The 18,143-nt window shown below is 38.5% G+C and overlaps 1 protein-coding gene across 2 annotated transcripts in view; it reads left to right on the top strand.

Annotated features, from left to right (window-relative positions):
• Positions 1 to 18,143, top strand: part of HECW2 (HECT, C2 and WW domain containing E3 ubiquitin protein ligase 2) — a 343,025-nt gene that overhangs the window by 125,298 nt on the left and 199,584 nt on the right. The gene's annotated exons all lie outside the window — the stretch shown is intronic.

Raw genomic sequence — 18,143 nt, 5'->3', positions numbered from 1 at the left:
TAGTAAAAGTGTTCGAGTTCTGTTTAGCTTTTTGTATCTCTTATTCATCAGTGAGTGGATGAAGAATGACACAGCCCAGGAAATAGAAATATACATTCTGCTTCATTTGAAAGCACAAATCAAAACCTACCAACCAGCCATAAAAAAAATCTTCAATCAAACATGACAATATAATCTAATATTGTATCATAATATTTTTTCTATTTATCCATTTTCTGGTTCACTAACTTCTTCCTTTTTCCTTTGCATTCTATTGTCAGTCCCACCCAATGGATTCTTAAATTTCAGTTGTTTGACTTTTTATAGAATTTGCATTTCTTTCTCTTTTTATAATTGTATTTATCTTATGAGACTCCCTATGTGTTAACCCATCCAGGCTATATTTTTGCTCAGTTCTTTGAACTGAACTGAATATAGCTGCTTTAAATACACTGCTAAAACCAATATCCAGGCCACCTAAGGGGAAGTTTTTATTGTTTTTCTCTTGATCATGGGTCCCATTTTCCTGTTTCTTTGCCTTTCTAGCAATTATTGATTTTACAGTGGACATTAAAAATTCCAAATTATAGGAATCCTGAGTCTTGTGAAACAATTTTTATTTTAATGTTAATTTTTATTCTAGTAGACAAATTTATTTCCTTGAATTTGCTGGGGATGATTTTGCACTTTGTTAGGATGGATTCCTGGAAAGCCCACTGTGGTTTCCCCAGCACTTTTAACTTGATGAGCTTCCACGTCTAGTTTGGTCTCTCCTGTGGATTTTGTTGGGGCTTGATTGGGGCTTTGTTAGGTTAAGTCTGCAGTAGGCCTTCTGGACTTGGTACTTATTCCTAAGTAATGGCACTTCTGGTGTCTTAGCTGGATACCTGGAATGTTAACCAGGTCTCTTCTCTGGCTGGGCGGTAACTCCTGTGTCCTCCAGCACTGCTTGACCTCTAACAACTCCATTGCACTCTCATCCCTGTAGCAACTGCTCTCTAGAAAGCCTTGATAGTCTTGTCCTGCATGTGTGCAGCCCAGACGTTACCCAAAAACTTGTGGGGGATCCCTGTGTGCACCCCTCCACAGCTCTTTCCTTTACAGTGCCCTGTCTGGAGATTCCAGTCACTTCAGGAGACCCAGACTCTGAGCTCTGCCTTCTGGGCTTGTCAGGACTGCCGTGGACTCTAACTCCTTGCCAGCACTCAGGAAATCATCTCTTGACTGGGATCTGGATGGTCATAGTTACCTCTTCTCTTCTCACTGGGATTTTAATCTTATGCTACCCATTGTGCAATGCCTGAAAAACACTGCCTCCTGGTTTTATAACTGTTTACATTAAACAACTATTTGGAACTAATTACTGTGATATGGCCTGAAGCAGAAGTTTCTCTGATGCTTTTGATTTTGGGTAGGCTATGCAAGAGGCTCCACTAATTTTCCTATCTAGCCATTTCCAGAGATGTTTCAATAAATAGTAAAAGATAGTTTGAGTCCCATGTGTTTGTCAGTCCTTCTTAATGTATTTTCCAATAGCTTTAGATCCCTTGCAGAGAGGAGAGGTGAAGAACTGGTGCCCCAGACCTCTCATGGGGCTGAGATGAACACAGAGCCTAGCATTTGTGAATAATACCATGTGGGGAGAATGAGGTACTTGGTGTTCAGGGACATGGGGTTTGTTTTAACAAGTCTTCCACAATGAATGGCTTTAAAAGGGCCAGGTCCCAGCATCTAAGACATTAATTATGGCTCCTTTCTATAGTTGAAGGGACACAGCTGTGTTTAAAAGAAAGCTTGGCTTATCTAGGACCTTAGAATAAGTGAACAGAGACCTGGCTTTAAGTGGAGATAGCCCGTACTCTCCTGGGGCTAAGATGGGCTGTTCTGGCCTATAAACTGGAGGCAACTCAGCCCTGTGGGGGCTTTTCCAGCCCATGTAGAGAAGGATGGGTGGCAGCACTGTGGTTTTAAATGAGGGGTATTTCCTGGTCCCTTCCTCCCTATGAGGTCAGGGGTGAGCAGCAAGTCCTTGGTCTCTGGGCAGTTCGGCCCTCCCCGGACTCAGGAAAGGTCTAGACCTGTAAGGTAATCCTACTTGCGGGGAGTCTAGGGGTGGGCATGTGACTCCATTCTTGCCAGTGAGCTATAAGGGAAAGACTTTGAGGGAGCTTCCTTCTCTAAAGAAAAGCCAGGGCCCTATGAAGAGAGTCTTTAAACTTCTCTGTACTTGGTACTCTAGTGAAAGGATGTGAAACCTTGAGATGTTGAATCATGTAGCAACTGTAAGGCATCCGTGAAGAAGGCTGAGAGCGAAGAGTGACGGGCACAAAGTTAGCAGGAGCTTGGACTGGCGCTCCAGAGTTCTTTTGCTGTGTGTGAAAAAAGGTCCCCTTCTTTGTTTAAGTCATCAGTAGTGAGGCTTTCTTGTACCAGCAGCTACTCCTAACTAAGCTGCTGGGGTGTCTGTAAAGATGAGAAAGAGAAAAGAAGGGGCACCAGCTGCTTTTAAAGGCAGGACAAGGAGGGAGTGGGCTATTCTGTAGTTACCACTTCAGGGGGAGGGCTCGTGGCTGCTTTAATAAAGGTAAAAACCACTAAAAGAAGTAAAAAAAGTTTGATAAAAACCTTGGAGAATTCTAATTACCAGCCATGTGTATGTTTTCAAAAGTTTAATAGGACCAATAATGTGATGGGAAGAATCTTTCAAATTACTCATTTAATTAGTAATATGAAAATAAGCAAAACCATTTTCTTCGGTGCTATTCAGTGAGGGTAAGCGAGATGATACATTTGGAGAAGACCTAGGATGGGAAAAAGAATTTCAGTGTCCAGGTTGTGTCATAAATTTAAGGCTGTTGTGACTGAACAGGAATATGCATAATAAATTCTCTTTTGGGCTCTGTGAAATAGGTGTACTGAGAATCTAGGTTTTATAACAGTAGCACATATGTCAGGAATAGCTTCAGATTTCTGTACCTCTTGGTAGGAATAGCTGCTCCCCTTTGCTTGTGTCCTGAGAAGCCAGACTGTTTCCTAGCAACATCTAGTTTTATTTGCAGAACAAAGAGATGGTCTCTATAGAAATAAGTCCCAAAGGGGAAGGATTTGGGTGGAACACTGCTCTGGCAAGGTGTGGCTTACTGACATACACTGCATTGTAATTGTTTCTCTTGACTTATATTTTCCTACTCTCTAGAAATGTGAATTTTGTTTTTTGTTGGCTAATGGGTAATAATGTTGTGCATTGTACAACTCACTCCAGATGACTTTTAACACTACAAATCTGAAGGGAAAATACATCCTCACAGATGAGCAAAATAAATCTTTAGACATTTAAAGTAGTTCACAGGTCCTACTGGGAACACAAAGAAAAACTCTGAAAATATCAAAGCACTGTTTGAGGAAACTTTTGGTGTGAATACCATTCTCAAAACAGATGCTAATTACACTTTTTTCCCTAGAAAGTCTCATGTACACTCGGAGACTTCCAGAGATGATTTTAATGTAGCTGTATCCCTGAATCTTCAGATTACAATAATGAATACCTTACACATAGTTTTCAGAAATCAGTAGGTTTATAATTTATTGTTGGTCTCCAAAATTAAAATTGACCACTTCCAAGTTGAACAGTGCTACTCACTGCCTCCTCCTAAATTCTCTAAATAAAAAAAGACAAAGGCTCATCTTGTGCAGAAACACTTAAGAGTACCCAACACAAACAGTTTTCTATGAAAAGTCAAATGGACACCATTTAAAGAGGAGGCAGAGCATATTAAATTTGTGTCAGGCTCACTATCTAATTCCCTCTATCTTTTGTCTTGTGCTGATTTTTCTGGCTACTCAAAAGAAAAACACTTCTAAAGGTTTATTTTGTTATTCTACCTTTGCGGGCAACTTCAGGTACCTGAACAGAGCTAGGAAAATGCACATTATGAAAGAGGGGTAAACTGTGCTGTGCACCAGTGTTACTCAAAGTGCTGGTTTGTTCCTGATCTATGACTAGATAAGCTTTCCCTAGAATGTAAATCAATGTACTGCATCCTTCATGGAAAAAAATCTTGCTATTAAAAAAAAAATTTATCTGAACTAAATGATCGGCTTATTGATGTAGGTATTTCATATTCTGGCTCAAGCTTCTTATCTTGTCATGGGCCAATAACAAAGTTCACCAGCATTTGTGTGGACTACACTTTGAGTATACCTCTCAGTATCCATATGTTGATTCTGGCTTCAAAGATGAATAGCAGAACAACTTTATTGACTTTTTCTTACATGAATTCTGTATTATGATGTTTTTCATGTCTTTTTTGCATTTGGCTGGTAAAATAAAGTAGGATTGCAATAGTTGGGCACTGCATTAGAATTGTGTATGTTAGAGCTCTAAGATCCCAAAGTTTCAGGTCCAGAATGGTGATACCCCACAGCTAGTTGGAGGCAGTCAAGGTTGGAGCTTAAGTATTTTGTGTCCTAGTCTTCATTTTCTTCTCCTTTGTGTTGAAAAATGTAGTCCAGTGATTTCCTACCGTTAGTTGTTTTCTCAGCACCTTCTTGATTTTTGCAACATTGGATTATCATCTGTACTATTGATATTCTTCTTTAAACCACCTGATTAAAACAGTTTATCTACCCTGGCCTCGTTCTAAGGAATAAGGCCTGGTAAAGGTTTGCTGTAGTGTATTTCTTTCTAACATGCATTAACTATTAAAAAAAAAACCCACTTTTCCTATGAACCCCCCAAGATGATCACATGCAGCATACTTTGAGAAATCCTAGGATTATCAGTGGTTAAAAGCATAGGCTCTACAGCCAGACAGACTAGTAAATTTGAATCCACTTACCAGATTGGATAAGTTATGTAATTTTTTTAAATTGCTCTTTTTTCATCTGTAAAAAAGACTAAGAAAAGTACCAATATGAGAATCAAATAAGGTAATGTATATCTCTCAGCAAGATGCCTGGGCTCATTGGAAGGTCCTGCTGATTGTTAGCTGTCATCACTATTATTGTTAATAATAATAAATAATAAATAATAAATAATAAATAATAATAAAATAATTTTCCTGATAGTCTGAAGCTGCAGCACAAATTTATCCACAGAGTGAATACACAAGAAGGGATTTCCAGATTAAAGTGATACACCAGGTCACTTCTGCTTACAGAAAAAAAAAAAAATCCATACCTTTGAAACAGAGCTTGGGAAATTATATAAAGCACTTAGACTATTATTGTGCAAATAATACAATATTTTAATTTGTGTATTATGTACATTCTAAACCAACATGCTTTCCAAGGTGATGGGAAAGCTGTAGTTTAATCTGAATTAAATTCAATAAAATGGAACAAAGAATGTATTAGGTGTTTAGTTTCCAGAATAGCTATCAAATATAATTGTCTGTTCTGAATTTCTTTTGGTATTTTTACGTGATTACTGCCAGAGAAAAATTAATTTTAGGTAATGTCTTTAAATTTAAAAAAAATGCTCTTAGAAAATAAGAGCTTTGAACATGAAATTGTTTCTTGAAACAACTTAACTCTACTTTTTGTTACCTAGTTGTATTAGGATAGGTCAGATTATACCATAGTAATTAACTAACCCTGAATCCTCAGTGATTAACAGAACAAAAGATGATTTATTGCTAATGCTAGTCCAATGTGGGTTGGCAGAGTGTTTGCTTTGTACTGTCATATAATATGCAGGCTGACTACCTTGCTGATTTTTGCCATATTGGATTATTAAAGCCTCAACCATTTTACTATTATACCATGTGGAACATGTGACCTTCTCAGGCAGGTATGAAGGGAAGATAGGACTGAAGACTCTTACACCAGCTCTTAAATGTTTGGCTTCAAGGTAACACACTGCACTCTGCTCAGAGGCCATTGTTCATCATGAGTTCCATGATCTGCTTAACTGCAAGAGGAGGACTGGGAAATAAAACCTCTTTGCTGTTAGTTAGCAGTCAATATCTCTGCCATAGTAGAGGTGTCTTGCTAACAACATATCTGATCTTCTGGTCTGTTGCAAAGCCTAAGACATCTGTGTATTGGGACTGCAAGAATAGATACTAGGGGTTAGAAAGTATCCGACTGAATGAGAGGACATACCCAGGGCAGGACCAAGGACAGTGTCTGACATTATGGATGCACAACAGCAACTGATAGAATCTCAATTCCAGCATTGCATTGGCATTTCAAACCATCACAGATCTTCCTTTTAATATGCATCGTGAAGATTTGGTTCACAGAGAATTCCATGTGTTCAAAATGGTTAAGGAAGACTTCTCTGGACATTAGGTAGGTTTTAAAAAATTATGTAGCTCAGTGCATCCAAAGAAGCTTTAGTATATCTTATCCCCTAACATATTGGTTGAAAGCAATTCTTGAAATAGGCATTCTTCAGTTCATAAATTGGGATGGCTTTTATTTTCTATCCAGTTAGTCTATAAATCTTACCTGAGTTTTTTCTCCATGCTTATTCTGTCACTTTTCCTTAAAGGAGGCTTGTAAAGATGCCATAATTAGTCAATGTTAAATAATTGTAAATATTTATTGTTGTAGTTGAAGATATCATTGGCATGAGGTTTAGAAATTCTTCATTCTAACAAAACCCTTTACCAACCCACAAAGTAATTGCTTGCCACACATACTAATTTTGTAGTGTTTGCTGTAATTGGCTTTTCATACTTTCTTAAGGGTTCTCTTTTCTCCACATCTTCAACAGCACTGGATATTTCTTGTCTTCTTGATATTATCCATTGTGACAGGTGCAAGGTGATATCTCTCTGTTGTTTTGATATACATTTCCCTGATGATTAAAGATTGTCAGCATCTTTTCATGTACCTGTTGCTCTTTGGAAAAATACCTATTCAGATCTGCTTGCTTTTTAATTGGATTGTTAGAGTTTTCCTATTGAGTTGTATGAGTTCTTTACATACGTGGGATATTGGCCAATCATCAGATACATGATTTTCAAATATTTTCTCCAATTTAGGAGGTTGCCTTTTCTGTGCAGGAAGTTTTCAGTTTCATGTAGTCCCACTTGTTTAATTTTGCTTTTGGTGTCAGATTGAAAAAATCAACACCAAGATCTCTGTCAAGGAGCTTATTGCCCATGTTTTCTTCTTGGACTTCTGTGGTTTCAGGACTTACATTACATTTTAAGGTAGTTTTTGTGTTTGGTGTAATAAAGTGGTTGAGTTTCACTTTTTGCATGTGTCTGTGCAGTTTCCCCAATACCATTTATTGAAGAGACTGTCCTTTCCTGACTGCATATTCTTGGCTCCTTTGTCATATAGTAATTAACCATATATGTATAGGCTTGGTCCTGGGTTCTCTGTTCTGTTACATTGATCTGTATGTCTGTTTTTATGCCAATACCATACTGTTTTGATCACTATAGCTTTGTAATATAGTTTGAAATCAAGGAACATGATACCTCCAGTTTTGTTGTTCTTTCTCCAGATTAATTTGACTATTCAGGGTCTTTCGTGGTTCTATACAAATTTAGGATGATTTATTCTATTTCTGTGAGAAAGCCATTGGAATTTTGATAGGGATTGCACTGAATCTATAGATTGCCTTGGGAGGAATGGATATTTAAGCAAGATTAATTCTTCTAGTCTCTGAGCAAGAATGTCTTTCCATTTAGTTGTGTTTTCTTCTATTTCTTTCATTAATAGCTTACAGTTTCAATATACAGGTCTTTCACTTTACTGGTTAAATTTATTCCTTCGTATTTTATTCTTTTTGTTACAAATGTGAATTACAAATTATAAATGTAAATTGTAATTCTGCTGATAACTTTGCCAGGTACAGTATTCTTGCTTGGAGGTTTTTCCTTTCAGCACTTGAATATTTATTCATTTTAAACCAGCATTTTGCCAACAGTCTTTGAGTTATAGTAAACCTTTTAAAATCAAAGTCATTATATTAATTTTTGTCAGTTGCTTCCCATAGCCTGGCTGATATTATTGTTGAATCTTTGAATAAATACAGACTCCACAAAAGTGCAAACTTTATATGTACTTCAGAGGAACTGTATAGAGCAATTCATATTTTCAGTCTATTTTAAGTTGTGGGTACCAGAGGGTTGTAACTCAAATTTAAAGGTGACATAAAGAAATTCTTGCCTCTAAGACCTTTTGTTTTGCCTTTTGTGCATATTTTCTTTAAATTAAGAGTTTTTAAAATCCCACTCTATGCATACTGAATGGGAAAGTCTGATATTTCTTTTCCTATATCAAAATTTATAAAACAATATTTAAATACTATAAATGGTTGTATTTTCTCAGTTTACATGGTTTGTAAAGTCATGAGAAGCACATTAATGCCTGAATTACAAAGCTTGAACTAGGTAGAATCTAGTGGACCAATTAAACTCAGCAGTGGGTCATAGAGTGGCTAAGAGGATGGTTTTGAAGTGGGACAGATCTCAGTGAGATTCTGGCTCTGCCACTTGGTTGGTGCTTGGGAGTTATTTAATCCTTCTTAGCCTCAGTTTCTTCATGTACAAAATGAGAACAATACTGACTTTACAAAACTGCAAGGAAGATGAAACAAGATAACATTTGTGAAGTATATGCATAGGCTGTTCCTTCATCGGAAGTAACTACCACAGTACCCCAAACATTTGTTGAGAGTCTACTGTTTGTCTGTCACTAGGCAATGGGATACAAACATGGATCAGCTCACATATTAGTAGGGTGATATGTAGGTAGGAAGGAAATAATCGTAATGTACTGTGTTCAGGACAGTATTACAGAGGCCCTGAGAGCATGGAGAAGGAAGTTTAATGCCTGAGGTGGGTTCAGGGATAGGAAGGGTGTATAGAAGGGGCTTCACCAAGAAGGTGATGTTTGGACTTGCCATAAAGAAGTTTTGGGGGTTCACATGAGAAGATGTTATTCTAGGAGGTGGGAATTACATATGCACATACCAAGTCTTTCTCATGAGGGGCTTGCATGTGCTCTTCTTGAAGATTGCACCTCTTGTCCTCATCATCCTTCCTACCTGGCTGACTCCTGTGTATCCTTTTAGATAGGATTGAGAAGTTACCCACTCCATGAATTACCCTCTAACTCTTCCAGGCAATTGGCCCATTTTCCTGCTCCTTTAGGAATTTTTTCGTATCACTATTTCAGTGCTGTGTTTTTCATATCACACTGTGTTGTAATTTGTCTTTTTCCATTTTTGTCTCTCCAGTTGCACTCTTAACTCTTTAACTGTGTCCTCTTCATGCTGTATCCTGAGCACCTTACCCAGCTCTCTGGGCTGTATACTATCCATGCAGATTAACTAATTTCATTAAAGAGTAAGTTTTAGGCTACAGCAATTATGACATAAAACTAAGTACTTTTTTATTAAAGATTATTTCACGTTATGTAGTTTTCTCCTAATAATTTTGTTCAACAGATTATTTTTTTCATTCATTCATTTGTTCAACAATATTAGGACTTCTTTATATACCAGGTATCTGAAAGAATTTAAAAAATATCATCTATATTTAGGATCACAGTTATTTTTTTTTCTAATTATAGTATATTGGCCTTTATTTCCTGTTTCTTTGCCCATGGATTCTATCTTCTATATGGAAAGCATTGGGTATTTAAGTAGAGATACATTCATTCCTTGAATTCAGTGTGGGTACTGCTTTATAGTCTCATTTTTTTAGACCTTTCTTTCTTGTTTCTTGTTTAACTTTTATGCATCTGCTATAAGCAGTCATAGACATTTTTCTGAAAGTTATGTTTAGTATGAAGAATATCTGTAGTGTTTTTGACATCCTGAAATACATACCTTTATAGTTACAGTATAACTATTATATCTCTAGTATGAACAAGTGCTATTATGAAATTATTGATGGATTATAGAATGATCATCCTTTTACTCTATAAAAATAAGTACTCCTTTTTTGGGGACTATAATTATAGCACTAAGCTATAATATTAGAAACTAATATGTTACTGAAAAACCTAAAAAAAAGAAACCTGGAAATTTTCAACTGAGAATTTACATTATTAAATAATAGTATTCTAAATGTTCATTACATATCTTTTTAAAGCATCCCGATAAATAGTTTTTTTCTTTAAATGTATGTCTGTAGCATATTTTTGTTATGATAAAACATTCCTTGTGAAAAGGAAAACATTAAGAATTTAGCGAACGTCTGGAGGAGGTTAAATTCTTAGTTTTGGGCTGTGTGACAGACGTTTTTCCTCTGCTCTCTTCAAATGCTGAAACCTGTCATTCCTGAGCCATTCCAAGGAGATAAACAGGGTGAACGGTGCTGTGCACATGACCTGTTGTAACTGCTGATTTGAGCAGGGTTACAGGTCAGCGTATGTCAGGTAACAGGATTTTCTGGCCCATCACTGATTCATTTGTCTGAATGGAGCACCTGAATTCTTTTAAAATCTCATTATTATTACTTGTAAGTCTTTCTAACTACAGCAATACTGTTAAGATAAGCAGCATTATCATTTTTGCATTTTGCACTATTGACCTGAACCTCCAGAATTCCTCATTTTATGTCAGTTTCACTCAGATATAAGGAAATTATTATTTATTTAAGGAAATTGAATGCTGGTAGCAAAGTACTATATTTTTCATCATTTGGAATCATTAAATATATTATCCATCTGTTGAAGTTTATTTTAAAACTTAGAGTCATAAAGGTTTTAAATTTAGAAACAAAATTAGTAATCATTTACTCCACAGACTGCATCAAATGAGAAACTGAGCCCAGAAGGATTAAGTAATATGCCCATAGTTGTTCAGTAAAAAGGTCAGACAAAATACAGTGTTTAATAAGGATTTCCTCCAGTGAAGTTGCTTTTTAAAGGGAGTTAGTGCTAAAGCCAATCCATACAGTTCTTTAATTTTTGAGTATCAAAATGAAAAAACCCACAGGAAGGCAATATGACTTGAGTTCAACACAGCCAGTTCTTCTTCCAATACTGAAAAACAGACTCCTTAGATTGAGTACCTGTTTAGGGACTTTTTAAAATTAAAAACAAAAACAAAACCCCAAACTCTATCTTTTAAAACAAAAATTCCACTCAGCCTGGTAGGCTGCTTGCAAGAACTGCGTCTTTCACACTCCCTCTAGGGGCACACTCTTGGGGTCTGGACGGGTTCCCACGCTAGCTGGATTGGTCTCATCCTCATTCTCGCCCCTTGCACCCCGTGAGCTTGGGTGGTTACACCAGGATATGTTAAATGGGCATTTGCTGTGCCTCCCCTGAGCATCATGTCATCTTTGAAGGTTCAGTGGAGTATTTTGAGTTAGTTGCTTGAAGAGAGTCTCAGAGATTTATTTTATTTATTACTTTTTTATTACTTTTTATAGCACTGTCTAAAATACCCCTCCCCCATTGCTTATTTTCTGATTCATCTGAGCAATATGTCAATGAAAGAGTTATTTTAGAGCCATCACAGTTCTACAGGTGACTTCTCCTGTCAGATCTACAGAAACCCTTTTTGTTCTGTTATTCCTTTCCAACGCAGCACTCCAGGCCTTGGGATTTCAGATCCACAGGTTTGAGTGCATATAATAATTGAGAATAGGAAAGGCCGAGATGATCTAATATAATTGTTTATGGTAAAAAATTATTTTGTCATAAAGTAACAAGCTTTCATCTTTCTCTAAACTGTAGTTGATAGAATTTATTGTTTTGTAAAGGCATAAATGTCCATGCACCAAAGTGCTTCAAGTATTCTTCAAACATCTGAAATATTTCAAAATTTCTTCAATATTTCTATTAAGGAAAAGATACGAAGAAATAAACATTGGGTACAGAGAATTCTTATTTGTAAGAGGTTACAATGGGACCCTTCTATCCCTACTATTTGCCAAAACCACACACTTGCAAGTCAACAATAACTCTTAAAGTCCAACACCAGACCTTTGGTTCGCCGCCCCAGCCTTAGAAGCTGCCTGCTGCCCCTCTTGCTGAGGCTGCTTCTTCATTGGCTGTGGCACTGTCTTGGCTCCCCCAGGTTTTCTGGCCATTAGTCTTTTCCTATTTACTGAAACTCCTTTCTTTCCTTATCCTCAGATTCTTCAGGCTTTACTATGAATTCGCTTCTTTTTAATACCTCTCTCCTTCAGTGAGTTCATTCTTGCCCAGTCTTTAGCCAGTCTAAGCAGAAGGCTTCATTTCTAAACCAGGGGGACTGCGCCATCCCTTCCTGGCTTGCGAGAGCCAATTCTGCACATCTCTTCCCCACTCTGCATTCAAGGCTCTCATGTTGGTGGCATGAAGTCAGCTGTGATGAAAGCATGTACAACACAGAAGGGGGTAAACACTGCAAATCTGGGCTGCCCCTGCCCTCAGCTAGCGCAGAGCCAGTTTGTCAGCTAACCACTATCTAGCACCAACTTCAGTCTAAAGCTCCCCAAATAATTTCTCTCTGAATATCCTACTCATTCCTCGAACTCTGCTCATTCAAAACAAATCGACTGACATGCCAAACCAGTACTTTTTATTTTCCCTATTTTTGTTAGTGGCAATGCCGTACTTTTAGTCTCTCAGGCTTGTAAGCCTTGCCCCAGGTTTTGACTCCGACCCCACTCTCAACAACTTGAACATCTGATCTGGTACTAAGTGATGTAAGATTTAAGTTAGCATTGTTTCCTGCCACCGTTACTTCATTATTAGCTTCCTAAATAATCTCCTTGGTCTGACATACTCTAGTCCAAGCCATGTTCCATATGACTGCCAAACATTTAATAAGTAAGAGTTTGTTTTTGCCAGGCATTAAGCTAAATGCTTTAACATCTCTTACCTTTTTAACCCTTAAAATAACCTTATGCAGTAGTGTATCAGTTAGGATTGTCAGGGACTGAAAACAAACCAACGTAGGGCTTCTGTGGACCAGTAACTGTGGCCAGGAGAGTGGTATCTGCAAATTACCCTGTGAACTGACAAGGCCTACCTGGAGATAGGGGTGAGGTCAGTGTCATACAAGCCACCCTGCTGAAAATGGGGAGAGAGGCGGATGCTATGCAACACAACAAATGTCTCATTTAGGCAGTTATTAGTAGCTTCATTTTATTGCCAAAATAATACACCCAAGAGTGAATTAACTTTTCTAAGGTGTTTTCATTTAGGATAAGGAGGAGCTGACATTTTCCAGACTTGAAGCTTCTGCTGTTCACTAGCCTTTGTCATAAACCTTCTGACTTATGTAGTAGAGGCAAGTGGTCAAATGTTAGGCTATGAAGTTGGGTATATATGTGTTTATATCTCTGCTTTGCCACTTGCTTCCTGTGTGATACTGGCCCAGTTATTTACAGTCTCTGATAACAATATCAATCTAATAGGAAATAATAAAAATCCTCAGGTGGATTTATAAAGTGTTTGGTACAAGACTTAGTTTAGTAAGAGTACAAAAAATGTTGATTATGATGACGATGATGATGATAATGCTGCTGTGTATTTCAGCAGGCAAAGAACCTATATTTTTACTTCTATTTGCTGTACTGGCAAATAGAGCCCATTACTTTTGGATAAGTATTTATTGAGTTAAAAAAAAGAACTAAATACTATATGTAGGAAAATATGATGATAGAAATTTTACTTCAAGGATTCATAACATCATTAATGTGCAAGGATGATAAAATGGAGCTCATCCTGGATCAGTTCCAGCTGAGGCCCCGAGTGAAAGGTGACAGCTGCCGCCACGTTCCAGGGTGAAATGCTTGGCCACCCAAGCAGGGCTTGGGGAAGAGTGGTTCCAGAATGATTCTCATGACCCTTACCTGGCCACCCAGGTGAGGGAGTAGTTGTTGGTTGGATGGGGGATTCTTTGGGGTCGCTTTTGGGGTGCAGGGGAGCCCATTCTCTCTGTCTAATACATACATGCTGGAGAGAATCAGGGTACTCCCCTCCACCTCAGGTCAGCTGAGAGGAACGCCAGGGGAGCTGCTCCAGGGCTCCGTGAGTGCCCTCTGCAGTGTGCGGGGCACCGTGGACTGGAGTCGGACCCGCACATGAGGACTCTAAAACTGAGCAGCTGCCGCTAGAACACAGAGTAAGGAGGGCTTGCTGGCAATGGCCCGCACTGCCTGAGCTGGGACAGGAATGCATGTTTCGTGTGGATGAGTTATTGTTACTCCTGCTCCAGAAAACTACCTGGAGATGCTCATGTTACTCAGAGGCCACCCAGAGGAACAGAACAGAAGACCTTGGCAGAAAGAGGCTGAGTGTGAAGGAGGCTGAGTGTGCTGCTGAAGTTCCAGTGTCTCAGGGGCAGAGGGTTGTAAGTATTACATAGAGGAAGTTGCAGGTGAGAATCCCCAGAAAGGGATATCTCTCCAGAACCCAGGAAATATCCTTCTGAGAGAGAGATACTGCAAGCTCTCAGAGTGCTGGCACCAGGCTGTGGCAGTTCCAGTGCAACCAGACCTTCTCTGCCTCCCAACCTCTTCACCTTCCACCCCACTGTACCCTGAAAGAATCAGAAACTGGGAGGAAATAGAAAATCCAGCCACACTTCTCTTTCTGCCTGAAGGCTTTCTGCATGAAGCAAGCCTGAGCTAAGACAGAGGAGAGGATTTCATTTTAACTAATATTTGGAGTTTTGACTGTGATGCAAGACTAGAGAACTTTTCATTATCGTGTATGACTGGAAAAGCCAAGGGGCCTGCTCTCATTTCATCCAGTGGTGAGCGAAGAGCCCATCCCACAGAGCAGCCTAGAACAAGCAGCCGGGTAAAAGAACAATGTGGTATCCTACAAGTCCTGCTTGTGTATGTAAGTTCACAGTGTCAGGTCACTAAATGCCCAGTTATAAAATTTATACTGGAAAACATGAGGTTAAACAGTATCTTTGGAGTCTGAAGTGGAGAAGACGTGTTGGGATTTGTTTACCTTCACTGTCAGGTTGTAGATGGAGATGTTACAGGAATGGAGGCCAGGCATGGTTTTCGTCTCAGATTCAGAGGTCACGTGGAGCCGAGTGCAACTGGGCAAAGTGGGATAGAAAATGGTGCTGCTGGGGAAACTGTTACCTTTCTCTCATCTTTTTGCTTTTAAGTCAAGCTGATTGACAGCTGTACTCCAGTCCCCTGGAGAGAACCGCTTTTGAAGGAATGCATGTAGCATCAGGCTCTGAACTATTTATGGAAAAGCAAAGCATTTCATGCAGAAGCATCACAGAACAGAAAATCAGGGACCATGTTCTTTTGACGACTTTGGGATACAGCTGGGCGCGGAGGTGAACGGCAGAGTGGAGATCATTGCCAAGAGGAGCAAACAATAAACTGAGGCAGATGTCGCCTCAGTCCTTGAGGCAGGAAGCGCAGGGTGGTTGAAATGAGGCTACCTGTCCTTGAGGATGGCCTCAGCGCCCCTATAGAGACCAGCACAAGCCTGCCGAGGAGTGAGGGATGGTGAAGGCAGTCTGTGTAGCTGTGGGGACCCTCAAAGAGTAAAGGGAGTGCTCCAATTAGAGGGTGGAAATGAAGGCAGAACTAAGACTGTAAGTTTGTAACCTTTCTTCCAATTTATCCATGGTAATGTGTTTATATTGGTTATATATTTAGAGAGTTCTTTCAGGAACATTTCATAAAATTCTTGTCTTACCTATTCACCTGATAAACTATGCCGCTGATGGGAAATGAGATGAGGAAACTAAACAGTTTTAGTTGCTTACCCAAGGTTACATAGATGGTAACAGAATTGAATCAGAGTTGTCATGTAACTTCTAATTCTGAGAGCTCTTTCCATGTACCAGCCTTTAGTGCTGTGTTCCCAAAGTGAAGTGAGAAGATTTTGAATAGTTGGTGGACAGTGTTTTCACATTTGATAACAATGTGTTTATTTTTAAGGTTTCTTTCTATTTTTTTTTGCCAGGATACTGATTTTCCATTAATGCACTAAGGTAAAGTTGTTTAAATAAAAAGAGTAGAAACAAAAAAGTATCAAGTAAACAGTGCTGTGCAGATGTAGCAGGAATTGTGAAGGTGGCCTGTGCACAGGTGATGTTTTGGAACCACTAGTCTAAAGACTTTTGCTCAAAACACACAGTTTATGATATGATTTCATCCTCCCTCTGAATGTCATTTTTGAAATATCTCATGCAGCTAAGTCCCAAACCCACAATTAGATTACAAACTCTTTGTAGACAGGTGCTATCTCTTATATAATGTAGGTGGTGTGGGTTGAATTGGGTCCCCCTTACATTCATATGCTTGAGTCCTCACCCTAGTATTTCTGATTGTGACCTTATTTGGAGTTAGGGTCTTTACAAGGTAATCAAGTTAAAATAAGGTCATTAGGTTGGACCTGAATCCATATGAGTGTCATCTTTATGAAGAAGGAATTTGTTTAATTGGAGTATATAATATACAATATTATATTAGTTTCAGAGGTACAACATAGTGACTCAATAATTATATACATTATTAGATGTTTGTCACAGTAAGTATGTTACCCCCTTTTACCTTACCAAGATATTACAATATTCCTGGTTATTTCTCTGTGTTGTACTTCTATTCCTAGAATAATTTATTTTGTAATTTGAAGTATCTCTTTATCTCCTTCCCCTATTTTACCCATCCCTCACCCCCATGGTAACAAATAATCTCTTGTCAGTATTCATAAGTCTATTTGTTTGTTTACTTATTTTGTTTTTTACAATTGCATATAAATGAAATCATATGGTATTTGTCTTTCTCTATCTGATTTTTCTTAGCATGATACCATCTGGGTTCATCCACATTGTCACAAATAGCAAGATTCCCTTCTTTTTTAGGGCTGAGTAATATTCCATTGTGCATATGTACTACATCTTCTGTATCCATTCTCCTATCAATGGACACTCAAGTTGTTCCATATCTTGTCTCTTGTAAATAATCTGCAGTGCACACAGGGGTGCAATAAGGGGGAATTTGTCTAAAGACGTGCCATATAAACATGAAGTCAGCTGGTCACAAGCCAGTGGGAGAGGCCTGGAACATATCTTTCCTTCACAGTGCTCAGAAGGAAGTAATTCTGTTGACACCTTGATCTTGGGCTTCTAGCCTCCAGAATTGTGAGACAATAAGTTTCTATTGTTTAAATTGCCCAGTTTGTGGCCCTTTGTTATGGCAGCCCTAGAAAATGAATACAGTAATTCTGTGCTAAAATACTAGAAATGTAACTAAATAAGAATTCTTAAACTGAATAACATGATCATCCAGTGTAATTTTGATCAAACTCCTAGGGAGTTTCAAATTAAAAATGCCTTCTCAGGAGCTGAAGGCCCTCTCAGGCTGCTCCTTCTCCCCTTTTTTACTTCAGCTCCCACCCACAGCACCTCCATTTCCTGAGCTTGGGCAGCCTCCAGCGTGTCTCCTTTTATGTACAATGCCCTAGATGTCTGGACTTTGCCATCCTGAGTCATCTCAATGGTTGTCCTCCTTTCCACAAGGCCTTGGTATCAAACCTGGATTACTTTTAAAACTTCCACAGCTTTGTGGCTTTTTTACTTTTTCTGACCAGAAAAAAATTACTACTGATAGAAGTGGTAGCACCCAGTAAAAAGAAAGTGCACTGTTTGAATTTGCTATGGAGGCTGGTCGCTAATTAAAAGATGCGGCTGCTCCAGCTGAGCTACTGCCTTTTGTGGTATTTGGAACTCAGAGTCCATACTTATTGGGTGGGCTGTTAATATCACAGCTCTCAGCACCCTGCAGTCTTACCGTTTGTGGATGTGTGCCTTCCACTGCAAACCCTGAGTTTATACATGGGCCATGTCTTAATCGTGTTTGGATCCCCAGTGCCTAGTACCCAATTCAAATTCAATAGAAATTTGTTGCATCAATGAGCATTTTAAAAGGAGAAAAGATTCAGTGTCCTATGTAGGTTGTATTTCAATTTAACATACAAAATCTGTGACATGTTGTACCTGAAATGTTCTTCCAGTCTTTAGATTCAGAATATTATTGATTTGAAGAATGCTTTTAGTCCTGAACTGTTTTCCCAAAATATTGTGAACTCTGTGTTCCTAGAGAGTCTTAAGAATTGTTTCCAAAGGTTTAAGAGACACAGCAGACAGACCTAAATAACTCCCCCAGCACAGTCCCTTAAAGATCTATTTCTATGAGTTAGGTTGGACATACATGATCATTTTCTAGAATCCACTCTAAGTTTAAAACCACTCTATTTTTAAGTTCTGT

The sequence above is a fragment of the Manis pentadactyla genome, chromosome 6, assembly GCF_030020395.1.
Source record: "Manis pentadactyla isolate mManPen7 chromosome 6, mManPen7.hap1, whole genome shotgun sequence".
Taxonomy (NCBI): domain Eukaryota; kingdom Metazoa; phylum Chordata; class Mammalia; order Pholidota; family Manidae; genus Manis; species Manis pentadactyla.
Note: the sequence above shows the minus strand (reverse complement) of the source record. Positions and strands in the feature narration are given on the sequence as shown.